At 45.7% G+C, this 15,230-nt stretch overlaps 1 protein-coding gene across 14 annotated transcripts in view; it reads right to left on the bottom strand.

Annotated features, from left to right (window-relative positions):
* The window catches only part of adgrb2 (adhesion G protein-coupled receptor B2), a 217,196-nt gene extending 202,637 nt beyond the window's left edge, over nucleotides 1-14,559 (bottom strand). For 6 of the 14 annotated variants that reach the window (XM_034599687.1, XM_034599696.1, XM_034599692.1 and 3 more), the window contains exon 1: nucleotides 13,680-14,558. The gene's annotated coding sequence lies outside the window, so the exon portion shown is untranslated. Of the gene's footprint in view, nucleotides 1-13,679 lie in introns of all 14 variants that reach the window. The other 8 variants (XM_034599688.1, XM_034599694.1, XM_034599693.1 and 5 more) reach the window with 3 other exon arrangements.
* Nucleotides 14,560-15,230: the final 671 nt, after the last annotated feature.

The following is a 15,230-nucleotide window of genomic DNA, read 5'->3' as shown; positions in this document are numbered from 1 at the left end:
AGTTACACACTTAGAGCCATAAAACACTTCAATTACACTGGGGTATAAGTGGATTGTGAGTGCACCTGAATGGCTCACTGGTTAATGTGGGGGTATGTTTAAAATCTGACTGTCTGACTTCTTCTCAGCCATGTTGCTCAGCAGTTATCTCGGTGATAACAATGGTATTATTACTGAAAACTGCGAGAAAAGAGATTCAAATCCTAACACGCTGTAATTATCCTTTCAGTGCAGGGTCTGATGTTGTGTGTGTAGTGCGGCTGTGTGTTTGTGTGTGTTAGATCTGTCTCCCCCTGGCAATGTGACAGCCATATGACTGGTCATAATTGCCTGTTCCACTCAACCCAGTGAGGGGTTAATAAAGCCACTAGTCTCTTATTCCTGCCGGTACGTTCTGAGGTCCGGCTCTGACAGTGGCACTCTGGACAGCTGTCAACATGCGCCACGTCCAGGCCCGCACACACGCACGCACGCACGCACGCACACACACACGCACACACACACACACACACACACACACACACACACACACACATTTTGCTAAATATAATCCTGTAACTGTGTGAAGAAGTGTAGATACGGGATATAGGCGAGTGGGAACCAGACTGAGTCCTATCACAGCGCTGCCAGACACTTGCAGGCACGCTCACATCAGCAAATCCACAATGAGAGCCAACACACACACACACATGCACACACAGACACACACACAGACACTCACACACACAAGCCTATACATACTTACACAATGATTCATGTTGTCAGACCTGCACTCTCATCCGCTCAATAATTATTTACAGCCATTTAACCTTGCCTTAAGGGACAATGAAGACCACATATTGAGCAGAGAGCCAGTGCAGTGCAGGCAGTGCTTAGCAGATTCTGTGGCCTCAGCAGCCATACATTAGCAGGGCGTGTCTATGCACATTCTCTAATGCCTCCCATGTCTTTTCAGCACAGGGCTATCCAATAAGTTTAGTGCTCCACGAGTTAATCTTCCACTAGTAGATCATTCGCAGCATTTCATATTTAGTGTATTCTCCATAGAATAAAAAGCCATGAAAATGACTTCTGATATAGATTTAGTGGTGGCAAGAGTCCCATAAGCTACTTTTTCATCATAGATTAAGCTCTGCAGGATTTAAACCACATTTATGTCAGGGTTTAACACCATCAGCCACTGTAACTTACTGATGACCTTACCAGTCATGCCATCTGTCGAGAGTATATGGAAGATATATATATATAGATATATAGATATATATTTTCTCTTTTGGGTTGATATGTTATTAAAAATCTTGTAAATGGGTAGTCAGGTAACATATTTAATCACCCTCTGCCCAGGGGCGTTGCAACAGGCTGAGCAAGGCGAATGGTTGATTACATTAGTCCACAAGGACCTCCTCAAAATCTATGATTACTTTTGCACAGGAGACAGCAATGACACCATGGTCGGGAAACCATAACAAATACACCATACCACCAACTGTCTGCCAAAAGCATTGCAGTTTTAGAAGTTTACTTGAAGACCAAAATGTCTATCATGTATCATGTGTTTTCATGTGTATCATGTGTGGGGTGTGTAGGGTCCCCCAGGTTTTGCCTGGGTCCCCGAAAGCCCTGAAACGCTCCTGCCTCTGTCTTCAATATGTTTAGAGACGATGAACATTTTTGTTGAGGAAGCAAAGAAATAACTTTCCTAATTAAAAAAAATCTTGGCTGCATTGTGAATGCTGCAGATTTGTTTTACAAGACGTACAAGTTTGGATCGGCATAATTTAGTAAATGTGATTCGATGCAACATGGGACATTGATAACAACGGGCATTTTAACAAAACAATACTTTGATGTTCAGCGCAATGGTTTGAAAGTGAGTTCTGCTCCACTTCCAAAGGATACGGGCAGGCACCAACCATCTCCATTAAGAGACCCAATAGCCCCGCTGTGTTCCCAGGTGATTGCCGGAGATTGGCACCATCTAATTACATTCCGGGGCCGGTCTATTCCTTCAAGGTACCAGGGTGCTGCTCCACGAACAGCTCTGCTCTGAGTCTCACGGGTCTCCGGCGTGCTAGATTTAGGATCAACGGCAAAATTGGGTCTGGGAGAAAGGTGCTGATGGTGTGGCGGAGGGAGCTTGGGCTGCTATGATACTGGAACCGCGAGGGGAATTAAAACGCTGTCAGGCCGCAAGCAATAAAACCTATCTAAGCATCACCGGGGATTTTCTTCTTCACTAGAGCACATACAGGGAAAGTCATAGGGTATTAATGGCTGATTTTAATGTTCATGTGTAGTGACTGCCTGCAAGGGTCGACTAAAGAGGTCTGTATGTATCTAAGAGGAGATTATGTTTGAGATTGTGCTGCTAAATCAGCTGTAAATGTATCGGTGTGCAAAAAAAAAAACCCATATGGTTAAAATAGTTTACAGTCGTGTTGAAAGTGCATTATTCACTTGAGATTATAAAACACTTAACTTGGATGGATCCCCCCCCCATGTGCACTCTGTCTTTCTTGTGCATTTATATGTCTGTCTATTGTCAAGGGTTACGCTGCATGCCTCTGTGAGTCCCAACCAGCCAGAAGATTGACACAGCGAGGGGGGGGGGGGCACCTCTGGAGAAAAGTATAGCTCAGGAGATACTCGTGTGTAAGGGCCTCTCGCTGAAGATTTTCATGTGGCACAGTGTGTCACGGCGTGCAGAAGTGTGTGTGTGCCGCTGTTGTAGCTCAGTGTGTGTGTGTGTGTGTGTGTGTGTGTGTGACAGACAGCGCAAGGGCTCAGGAGAGAAGTGCTAATTCAACAGAGGAAGAACAGCAGAGACGCAGGGAACACGCGTGCAGTTATGTTCCGGCAGATCAAGATCCCACCGCGGAGATGTTAATCTGCTCGGAACGTAAAGACACGCGCGGCGGTACTGAGAAGCCGTGGCGTACAAAAAAAGTAAATAAGTTGAACAGCCACGATACATGTTGGAGTTTTGTGTGGTGCATTTTTTGTACACAAGTGTATACTTCCTAGAAATGCTGAATGTGTATATGCTCTAAAACGGAATGGATCATAAAAATAAGTAGCAGTGGCACAGTGGATATTCACAGAAGCAGCAAGGAAAAAGCTTAACATGCAGCCTTGTGAAAGAAGGATGACCCTCTATATGAAATGGGAAAAAAACGACTGTCCCACTGATTAAGTTATAGTTATTGGATAAAAACCTTTAGATTGAAGACAACCTTAAGCATGAGCTATGTTCAGGGTTGGGTTCTAAAATGGATAAAAGTGCTTTACAAACCTCCACGTACGTAGTTTCACTCTAATTGAGCCATCTGCTCTTTAAGGCGTTTTATCATCCTGCATTGGAGCGGCACCGAAAACCAGGCATTAAGATCACAGCTCGGACAATCACCACGTATTTCTCTGAATTCCAAAGAAGGTTTTGGGCGCGTGAGGTTTCAGAGGCAACTCGTTACACGTCGCAAATCACACCGCGCGGCCGTGTTTGTTTCCAGCGAGCACAAGCAAAATGCGGCCAATCTTTATGTCGCACAGCTTTAAAGCTTAACACTTGGCCAACAAACAATTCAATTAGACCTTTTTACAGCCTCTATTTACTGCAAAGCAAACCACCTCCATGTCCGCAGAGCGCCCCGCTGGGAGTGGTTTCGGCACGCACCCGATAATGTGACACAAATCAGCGATCCAGCGATAACGTTTTTGATGCTTTTACTGTCTATAAACCATATTAGCCCCCAATGGGGATGTTATGATGACTTTGTCTGTCTGTTTGGTTTGCGAGAGCCGATCACGCTTTGATGTGGTCACAGAAAAACATCCCTGCAGTAGTGTGTATAAGATAAGCCTATGATTACCGCATTACATACATTTGATCATTTTAATTGTATTTGTTCTGTTTCTGCATCGAATATTTTATTACCCTTTGAGGTGTATCGCTGCATTGGACATGTTCTCTCTCTAAAGATGTCTATACTATACTGACACATATTGTATCTAACAGTGATTGGTAAAGATAAAAAAAAGTATATATCATCAAGTTATTGGTAGAAGTTATTTGTCTACGAAAAAGAGCAAAGCACTTGAACTTGATCTGATCTTTGCTGAAACCTCTTGTTCATGACTTTTCTCACCGGTGCTCACTGACCTTCACATTAGCCGGAGTCAACGGAGTCAACCCAGTGCAGAGTCACTGGGCATCCGGAGAAACTGTTGGTGAATAAATAGCTCCGGCATATGAGTTCCGTTAAAATCTTTCCTTTGCACATTTCTGGATACGCATGAGTTAAATCAAACAAGGTACATTTGGTCTTTATGCTGAATCATACACTCTGGCTTTATACTTTACTTGGAGTAAGATGAAGCTTTTTTACCAAGAATATGACAATAGCATGCATATCCACATGTATATATATATTTAATGAATTGCTGTACTAGTAATATTTATTTGTTTACTACATGGAGTATGTTCTTGTTTAAATTATATTTAGGAGGATTTCAGTTTAAGTTGACTAGGTGAAGATATTAAAGTTAAGTGCGTTATGCTGGCTTTGTTTGTTGAGTACAGTGTTTCCTGTGTCCACTTGCATATGTGTGTGGATGTGCCTCTTTATGCACTTCAATAAAAAAATATTGATGAAGAGCACACATGTGAACCATTGTGTGTGTGTGTGTGTGTGTGCCTATGCATGTGTGTTTGTGTGTGTTAGCTGGTGTGTGCGTGCGTAAGCAGGGGTATAACTTCACAGGGGCCCAGTGGCCTCTCGCTCCAGGTTTAATTACATCGCTGGCCTCTGCAACACTCGCATTTCATCTACCTGTCTAATTGCTGTGGAGGTAGCGGGAGGGCCACATGATGACCCACCCCGTGGTCACAGTGTTGAGAGGGGAGAAAGTGAATTACACAGCACATCTGCGGAGGGACCACGGTCTGGCTCCCGAAGACCTGTGTCTCTCCATGATAATCAGAGTCCCGTTATTAACTTCAGTGAGTCATCTTTAGAGCTGCACGACTGAAGCCAATTGTTTAGCAGAGGTTGTTTGTTGTTTACAATTATAGACTATAAGGCTGGATGATATGCCAGCGGCTGGAAAAGTGAAGCCGAATCGCCTCAACTGCCCCCTGGTGGCTGGCTGCGGTATTGGACATAAACCCCACCTTCGCCATGTCAGTGGATGGGACACGGACCGAACTAAAAAGCCAAATAAGGTGGTTTCTGTCATTTGATGTAGTTCTTATCACACTGGTGTTTGTTCAAGTGCTAATTTGTCTGCCAAGTTTGGTTGGGAGTTGGACGTAATGTCATGATTGAAAGCGGAGACCGACTCATTGTTGTTACAAGGGCGTGTATCGGCAGGACCTCAATGCCGTGACTCCATCCCCCCGATTTTTTCCATTTCTACATCTGTCCTGAGATGGAAGATTGTTACATGTCAAGTGGGGTGCTATAATTAAAGGTTAGAACAAAAAGAGAACTGGAGCCAACAACGACAATACAACGACGCTGGAACATTACCAATAAGCCCTTTCGTGCCCCTCCTATACAGATCATGTTTGCCAAAAATACACTAAATTAAAGCAGGAAATTACTTGGTAAGATATGAATCTCATTTTGTCATAAAAGTCACACCCAAGCAAATCCAAATTTGACTGACGATGACGCCATATGACACCGCACTGAGAAAATGCTGCATGAAACTCAATTAAATTCTGTGCCCGTGTTCCCATATTGGTATGTTTGAGTGTAACAGCAGCAGTTTCCACTTCCAGAATGCTCCCCAGCTGCTGTGGGTTTTTATATTTGCTGCTCACCACTTGCTCTCCAGTCATGCTGGGGGGAAACCTGCTCCGGCTCGCTCCATAGCAAGTGTGATGCATGCTGCTGCTCTGTTATATTATTCAACACAAACTCCAAAAAACAAAAAAAGTGGCATGAGCATTCAAAATGCAAAGATGCAGATGGAGGCACACGAGTTCAGATTGGTAGAGACAAAGACGTGTCAGCTCGGGATGAAAATGTTTCAACTAAAGCAGAATTGTGCCGTTGGCCCAAGCTGTGCCGTTGACTCCGCTTGATGAATGTATACAGACAGCAACAAAAGATGACGGTCTGAAGGGAAATAACTGAGGACTCCTTGTAAAGTTCAGTTGCTCTGAACGGTCTCTCTCTCTCACACACACACACACACACACACACACACTCCGCAAACACAGTCGCTTTTTGTTATGTTAAGGCGAACATCTGTATTGCCATTTGGGGACACATATGCTTGATGCTAGCGCGTAAAAGACACAAACAAAAAAAGGAAGCACGAGAGCAATCAAATGCCCTTAGAAGGAGTCATGAGAGAGATGCAGCAGCTTCAGCCTTTAAAAAGAGCTACTTGGTACAGAATCACATCGTTCCACTCACTGCCACTTACACACCCTGCCAGGTCCGGGCCTCTGGTTTGGAAATTGAAGTTGTGGCTGGTGAAATAGATGGAAGTTGGCATTTGCTTTTGCATACTGTGTATTTTGCTGTATTATTCCCCCTGGTGCAGCTCTCACACACTGCTTTGGGCTGTTTAAGTTCAGGTTAAGAACATGGTTGGAGGGTTTCAGTCCGAACACGCGTGACATGTTTGTACAATGGGTATTCTTTAATTTGATTTTTAAAAATCTGTCATCAAAGAAACCTGGCACACTGAACACGATGAGGTTTATTATCCTATTTCTTCCAAGAACAAAAAACCAGAGTCCATCCAATCCTGAGAAGCCATCGGGAACAGGGAGAATTTCATCTCCTGCGTAATTATCCCGATCGCTTCCAGGTCTATTTCAGGATGTGGGTGGTCCAGTTTGATTCGCTACCAGCACTGAGATTGCATATTAAAAAAAGAAGAAAAACAAATATCTGTGATCCAAATGATCCTAAACAGCTCAAACAACTCTCTGTAGCGCCTTTGAGAGATGTAAAAAAAAATGCAGCAAATCAAACCTGCTATTAGAAAACTTTGATGACAGACACAACTTTCAGAGACGTTGTGTAAACCTGATTGACACAACATTAGGTCGTTGTTATTTTTAAACGTGCAAGAAACATACAGACTTGGTTTGCATACACCCTTTTCAATAGATGTTCACCCCGAACAAAAACATGTCCAATTATTCATTACTTTTTCAAAATGATCAATATGTTTTTTCTGTATTCTCCATAACCTTTTGTATCTTTTTTAAATACAAATACTTCCGGAATATCAGTGGACCTTTAACCACTTTGGAAAGCTGCATTTTCCTAAAACTTCACATTCTAAAGCTATTACAGCAGAACTCATTTCTCTCTCTTTGTAATTCACCGTCTCTGTCTCCTGTTGTTTCTATTAAATGGAACCACTCAAACGAAACCAGTCACTGTAGAATGCATGCTGTAACCAGTGCAAACAAATACATGGACTAACAACAGAGACACACAAAATGCATGATTATTTTCCATTCCAAGGTTTTTTAAATGTAGAGAAAACATGACAATGCACTACGCACCACTGGGATTTGGCTAATGGTCTCCATGGCAACTCGACTGTAGGCTACTGTCAAATATCCCACCTGACGTGCTGTGAGTCCACCCAGCATGCCTCTGGGTTGGAATTCCACCTGTCCACTTAGTTTCCTCCAAAACCACACAAGCTGCAGCTTTGACAAGCCACTGAACCCAGGGAGGCTCTGCACACAGATACACACTCGGAGGCATGGATAATCGCACACACACACACAAAGCACACACACACACAAAGCACACAGCCTCACACAGGACTTATAAAACATGAAACTTGGCATAACATGAGGTCCGACATGTCTGTCATATCTTAACCTCTCTGAACACATTCCAAGAGCATGTTTCATGTACAGCAGCAGCCTGCGCAGTCGTCAAAGTCCTTATTCAAGATAATTACCTGCTCTTACTATGTCATGAATGTTCTGTTTCTTTTACTAAAGATAAGTATAAATGAGTCACAAGTTGTCTGGAGTCTGAGGCCTTCGGTTGCTGTACGCAGCAAAGTGTTGGATAAGATGAACATGAAAAGGAAAAATCAGGACGTTCTGTTACTTTTAAACATTACCAAGAGGTAGGGGAGCTTTTAAGAAAACGGAAATTCCAAAAAACACCCGGCAGCCCGTTCCACTTCAGGAATATTGCATCCTTTCTGATCAAAAGCACTTGAATGCACGAGATGGCATATTTACTGAGCCCGAACTTACAACACCGGACACACACATAGATGCACACATCAGATCTTATCAAATCACACAACAAAGGAGTCCGGGCTCCCTCCATCTGCTTCGGCGGAGCACAGCATTCCACTTGTTGGCCTGCACACACGGAGCGCCCTCCTCTATCTGGAGCCGTAATGGAGGCCGACGGGTGTCACAGCAGGGCACTGTGCTGATGACGAGGCCGATGGGCTAAGGCAGATGAGTCTTCGCCTTCTGATCACCCAGTTATGCAGTGGAACTGGCCACCTGCTTGTGCGTGAATGTGAATATGTGTTTCTGATAGACATTAGATCAAAAAAAAAGAGAGAATAGGGTGTTGTGCATGGTGGTGTAATGGTTAAGTCAAGAAAAGAGACAAACACAAAGACAGGAGAGGGAGACAGATGGGATGAGAATGAAAAGGTACGATTTGTCCAGTAAGCTGCTGAGAAGCAACCCGAGAAAAAGCAATCACGAAAACATGTCGGCTCAGACAATCCTCGTGGGCCTTGCTGTACTGCACCGTAAAGTCACACTTTCCATCCCCAAGGGCCACACATTAAGAAAGGGATGACACAAGTCAAATATTACTGCTGGCATGCACTCAGTCACACACACACACACACACACACACATTTGTAGTTCTATAACTGTGAGGACAAACGCTGATATAAGCAATTACCTGGAGATTTCTTTCCTAACTTTACCCATTGACCTAAAAATCAGCTTTGTCCAAATTGAGGATATGTTCAAGTTGTCCCCAATCAATTGGTCTTTAGGCTGAAATGTGTCCCTGAAGGTAGCAAATAAAAGAACAGACTAACAAACACTAAGTCACAACCTCACATTGTGCCGTCAGCGCCGTGCACAGATTCCTTGCCTCGGCTTTGCACACAGTTATTAACATAAAAACTCATCGAATTAACCGTTCTCTATGGTTGTATTGTGGCAGTTTCTGCAATCAATATTAATCAGAGATGTGAATTATCCCTGCGAGTCAAGGCAATTAATTTGTTTTGTTTTCTCTCCCCCCCCTCATCCTCCTGAAGTCCCAACCTATCTATTCTCAAGGAGGCCCATCCTTTCACTTTTCTTGCCAAAAGGCTTAATTAATTGTAGAGAGCGAGTCTATAGTGCCGGGGCTTTTGTTTCCTGTTGATTTTCTTTTTAGCCTTTGCCTTGCCCAAGCCCAGCCATGCTTATAGAGAACCCCCCCCCCCCCAACCAAAATGGCACTTGCTGCAAATATTGACACAGTCACCCGGGGCCATGCCAAATGCATGCCGCCCCGGTGACAGAGGCATCTGTGACTCCAAACGAAGCATGGCAGAGCATATGAAGTAGGAGGGCACATTGTATGATGCTGAGGAGAGGAGAGGAGGAAAGTACATGCCCTGACGAAATCTTTTTTAAACCTGTACTCAGCAACTTTAGCATGCTAGTGCATCTATCTCTGACCTACATTTGAACCCAAATATGCTCATATTTTATGGTCATTTTTTTCATTCGCCCCCCGCTCCCTTGCTAAGCGGTGGCCTTTGCTGGTGATGGCTGAGATGCATATATATTTATAATATAATATTCACACCCGGGCATGAACCCTGTCTCCTCCATGTAAGCGAACTGGACACAGATCAAACTAAAAAAGTCAAATTACACGTCAATTAAATGAAAAAGACGTTATCTGTAATTTTATGTTGTTTTTATCACACTGATGCATGTTCAAGTCATCATTACTATAATAATAAACCCGCCTGGGCATTATCACTGCAGACCACTCGTGATATTAGTTAGACAGCTTCAATGATAAGGTCACAATGGGGTAGAGTAACAGAGCGGATAGAGATAGAGGTGGAGAAGAGAGTAAGAAGCTTGTTAGGGAAAGGCCATGAAGGGGAGGAGGTGTGTGTCTGTGTGATGGGTGGATGAGGAGGAGGAAGGGGGTTGTGTGTTCGAGGAAGATAGAGGAACAATAGTCCAGCCAGGGTGCAGTGATCCAGGCAAGACCAAGCTGTCGCCCAGCCCCTGGTCCATATGCACTGTTTAAATAGCATGCATGTGCGCGGACACACACACACACACACACACACACACACACACACACACACATTGCTCGGCGGGGCCACCGTCACTTTGCGTATTGTATTTTCTCTCTCCCGCTGCGTGGGTATTGATGTCGGCTCTTGCACATTTGCCCATCAGAGTGGCTTGAGTGAAAGTGAGATGTGAATAGAGACACAGAGAGAGAGGAGGTGAGAGAGAGGTTTGTGTGTACAGTAGGTGGGGCCGTGTGTGTGTGTGTGCGTGTGCGTGTGTGTGTGTGTGTGTGTGTGTGTGTGTGTGAGACAGAGAGAGAAGGGAAGAAAGATTTAGCATTGCCAGCATTAGTGGATGACACGTGGGCGGATATGGAAGATGTTATTAGTATCACATTTACAGGCCTTATAAAACTGCCACAGAGCTGAATGTTTTTCATACGTCTTCAGCAGATAGGTCTCACACTTTCATTTCGGTTGCATTTCCAGAAGCTGCGCAGATGATCATTCCATGATAGCACTGGCATTACTCGCGGCCTCATTTCTCTGTCCCATTTAACCTTCCTCTTCTGCTTCGGTCAAAATGGACCAATCTCATGACATATAATATTTTTTTTTCTGTATCTGATTCCCACGAGGCATCAGCAGTTATAACGACCAGTGGAGCGATTCATCAATTCTTGCAACGAGTCCCTGTTTCTCTAACCTCGTCCCTCGCAGCGCCACATAATTACAGTAAATTGCACCTGAACAAAGGGTGTAACAACGAATGACATAGGCTCTTCTTCTGTAGCTTTGGGGAATATGTAAAGCCTCTCCATTCTGCCAGCATGTCACGCTGTGGTAGCACCACAATCACTGGTTTCTGTGGCCACTGGTTCTTTTGAATGCAATGATGCCACGAGCGCTGTCCAGGGTGCTGAATCTGGGGTGGCTCAGGTTATCCCATTGGTGGGGACTGATAACCAAATATTTTTTACTTTGACTGATCACCCTTACACCAACGGCACACACTCCCTCCACTCCAGTCACATCCACCCACTACACCAATGCTTTTGTGTGTAGCCACTTCGGTTGCCCATTGGGGAAGTAGGTTTTCTGGTGGTTTTCGTGTGGACTTAAGCCATAGAGAAATAAAAGAAACTTAAGTCAGACATTACATGTAAAAAGTAAGAATCCCCACATCTTCATCTGCCACATTAAAGAGATCGAACTAGTGCAGCATTGAGAGCCACTCTTCTATAAGCTCATTAGTCCCTGCTATGCTCTGCAGGATAAATGTAATGCTGATCCACTGAATGGATATGAGCACACTTGCAAGTTTTGGCTGCCCTGTGGACACCCCATCTCCTCGGGCCCAGCAGGGTTTAAAAAAAAAAGAAAAGGTGCCACCCCTCACATCCAACTCATGAGCCATCACCCGTTGGTCTCTCATCTCTGCTAAAAGGGGACGCAGCCCTCCTGGCTCCATTAGTTTCCGACAGCAGCCCCGAGGAATAAAACAAACGAGGCTATTCACTGTGTTTAAATAAATAAATAAATAAATAAAAGAAAGAAAGAATAAAGGCAGGGGAGGTATATTTATTCACAACTCAGTGTGAAGGCAGGGGTGAGAGCTGTCAAAACGCGCCCCCTATATCATTTTAATATTGTCATGTGCTCGTACTGTTTTGTTTTCTTGATGACTTTGTTCCTTAAACTTCTATTACATGATTACTGAACTTCGCTGTCAGAATATGATTAATACCAGAGGCTCAGTCTGACCTGCTAATCCAAATCCTGAACGCTGCCAAGAACCAGAGAAACAGTGGCTGCTCATGAATCAGTGTCCCTGTTAAATACCCACAGGCTGCTGTAGTGGAGTTTGGCTGTTCTCAGAATAAATAAAGATATTGTGGGGGGGGAAATTGTTCGGCGTGCCACAGATGGCTACTTGGGGAATAGAAAAAACCCCACCGAGGTGCCATGTGTGTTGCGTTGCATTCTTTGAGGGGATTTGATAGCGATGGGAGTTTGTTTTCAGGTGCGGCCGGAGAGACACTGCACGCTCAACAGATGGGTGTAGAGGGACAAACACACACGTACACACTCGATGCTCGGAGGCTCCTTTGCACTCTGCTGTCGCGTCCCGGTTGTCATTCCCGCTCAGCGTCACCGGAGCCACCTGCTCGCTACTGATGGGGGGGGGGGACGAGGCGAGAGTCTGAGGCGGAGACTCCACGCGTCCCACGCATACTTTCATTTCACCGAGAATAACCGAGCGACAGACTTGGAGGAGGTCTGGCAACGAGAAGAGGCGCCACTGCGGCAGACGCACGCACAACAGCGAGCAGGGACGCACGATAATAAACCGGACCTCAGTGCGTGTGCGTGATCAGGTAGCTTTTCAAAGGGCTTTCTGTTGCATGGTGAGATGCCAGCACGGATGTAAGTCGAGCTAACCCCCCCTCCCTCCTTTCAATCCCCTGTGCGCGCTCACTGGCGTCTTTGGTACATCCTGGCTCTTTAGCATGCACCGAGAGAAGGCAGCCACTCACCCAGGCGCACAGTGCGCACAGAGGAGGGGGGGGGGGGGGGGCATCGGCTCTCTAACCCATACTGCTGTACGTGAACCAGGCTGCGGAGGAGACATCGTTCTCCTGCCGGGAATCATCTCCAAACATTAGGGGCACTGACAAAGGAGCTTCCGTGCGGGTGGAAGAGCTCTGATTTATTAATGTTATTCTAAACTCAAAATGGCACGCCATTGCTGTGTGTGTGTGTGTGTCAGTCTGTGTGTGTTGGGGAGGGGGGGGGGGGGGGTGCGGACGTGAGCCAGTATGGAAGGTGGAAATAAAAGTGTCCATGCAGGCTAGTTGCGCACGATCTGTCATGCGTGTGTGCGTGTGTGTGTGTGCGCGCGCGTGAGCGAGTGGTTTTTCTTTTTGCCACTGCGCAAAGTTACAGGTCTGCCAGCGGCTTCAGAGGCGATCACACAGCTCCCCGAGTGTTTTCCCACAGAGGGGTTCAGCATGCAGGGAGCTGCCGCTGCTGTCCACCTGTGCCCGACAACATGCGCTGATATTCAGCTGCTGACATGGATTAGTGGGGGGGGGTTTCCCCCTCCTTTGAGCGGTAGGACTGTTCTTCCGCTCAGGTCCACAGATCACACATCCCCGCCACTTCCTCTCTCCTCGGTGACTGGAGGAAACGACTGTCCTGTATCACATCCTTCAGTCTGAGAATAAATGCTGGACTCGTGCACTGATCTTAACGCAGGGATGTGGCGAACGAAATCAATAAACACACAGGCGGGTAGACGGCAAAGCAAATCTGAACTGTACATGGCGCAAAGAAACAGTTGAACGATTCACACGCTCATCTTGCATGTTGAGGATAATGGGTATAGAAGACGTTACCTGGTCGCTGTCAGCAGTAGCCTAGTTATTTGATGCGACGGCTATTCCCCGATCGGTTCCGTGGAAACAAATTAAGTTTCCCATCCATGGCACGTCTCGGATGGAGAGGGAGACTATCATTCATTCATCCTCGCTGCTGCGCTGATCCTTCTCCCCCAGCGAATGTTCACTGCGAGGCATCCCACTTCTGCGCCTCCGGAACGGACCAGAAAAACAAGAAGGTAAATAAATAATAAATGGATCAATAAAAAGCAAGAGAGAATCGCTAAGGACATGAAATCATAAAGTCGCCACAGATCAAAGGAAAGAACACAGGGACGCAAAAGAGGCAATGCGAAAGAATCAACCCCAAACAAAAAGAAGGGACGTCGTTATTGTAGATGTCCAGTTTTGTTCAGAGAAAAAAAAATAAATCCACGTCATATAATCTCCATGGTTTTGCGCATATATGGGCACAGTGTATATTCCAAAGTAGCAGGAGGACGCGCTCGCAGGCAGCAGCAGCGCCGCAGCAGCAGGGATAACGGGCTGGATTTCTACTGATGCCCGGTACTCCAAGTCCGAGGGAGCTCCTCGTGTGAAAGCACAGATTGAAGCGGAGAGACAGCGATGGGGAGGGGGGGTGGGGGGCGTGGGGAGGAAACCAGGAAAAAGAGAAACAACAAAACAACTATTACTCCGTCAAGTGCCAGAGGGTGAAATGTGGTCTGCGGTTCTCGCCTGTGCTGGCATTCGGGAAAGGTATCCACAGGCAGCGGCTCGCAGTCGGGCATCTGGCTCCCCTGCAGTCGCTTCGCAAGCGTAGGACGGAGATGCGCGCCCTCGCTGCCCTCCGCCGGGGATCCGTCACGCGCGTTCACAACGGAGCGCCCCCCCCCCCCCCCCCCTACCTTCCCGCTCTTTCTACCTCCACCGCCATCCCGTGTTGTGACGTCAGCATGCGAGTTTACAAGTAGGCTACAGCAAAGATGTATTCAAATTCATTGCAAGTCATATTGCATGTTTGTGACGTGAGCAAGATGTCCCTGTTTGCTCTACACAAAGATTCAAGTAGTGGGACAAGATTTAGGAGCCGGAAGCTGTTTGGTTTCCGTTTCTAGTTTGACCAATGGAGTTTGAACGGGTTTTGGTTGCCTGCAGGTAAACAGAGTGGAGGAGCAAATAGGTGGAGCACAAAGACATGCGAGCCATAGTGTCATCAGGACCTAAAACACCTAGAAAAAGTATTGTAATGCTGTGTTTTGTGTGGAGAAATGCTCGACTCCTGTGGACTCATCAGATTGTGACCAGTGCAGCACCAACAGAAGATGTAGCCTTGGCCCCGGTTGTGATTACAATGACTTAAATCATCGCAGAGCTAATGGATGTTTGTCAGCTCCTCATCAGCTTCTCTGCCAGAAATATTCTCAAACATAGAACAGTTTCGGCATTCTTTACTCTTTCGTTACCAATCCTGCAAACTCAGGTGAAGCTAAAGACCTAAGATTCCCACAAAACATGCAAGTCTCTTAATCTTGCTACAGTTTTGGATTTTTTTCACTTGTATCGGCG

Source organism: Hippoglossus hippoglossus, chromosome 11, assembly GCF_009819705.1.
Source record: "Hippoglossus hippoglossus isolate fHipHip1 chromosome 11, fHipHip1.pri, whole genome shotgun sequence".
In the NCBI taxonomy this organism is placed as follows: domain Eukaryota; kingdom Metazoa; phylum Chordata; class Actinopteri; order Pleuronectiformes; family Pleuronectidae; genus Hippoglossus; species Hippoglossus hippoglossus.
Note: the sequence above shows the minus strand (reverse complement) of the source record. Positions and strands in the feature narration are given on the sequence as shown.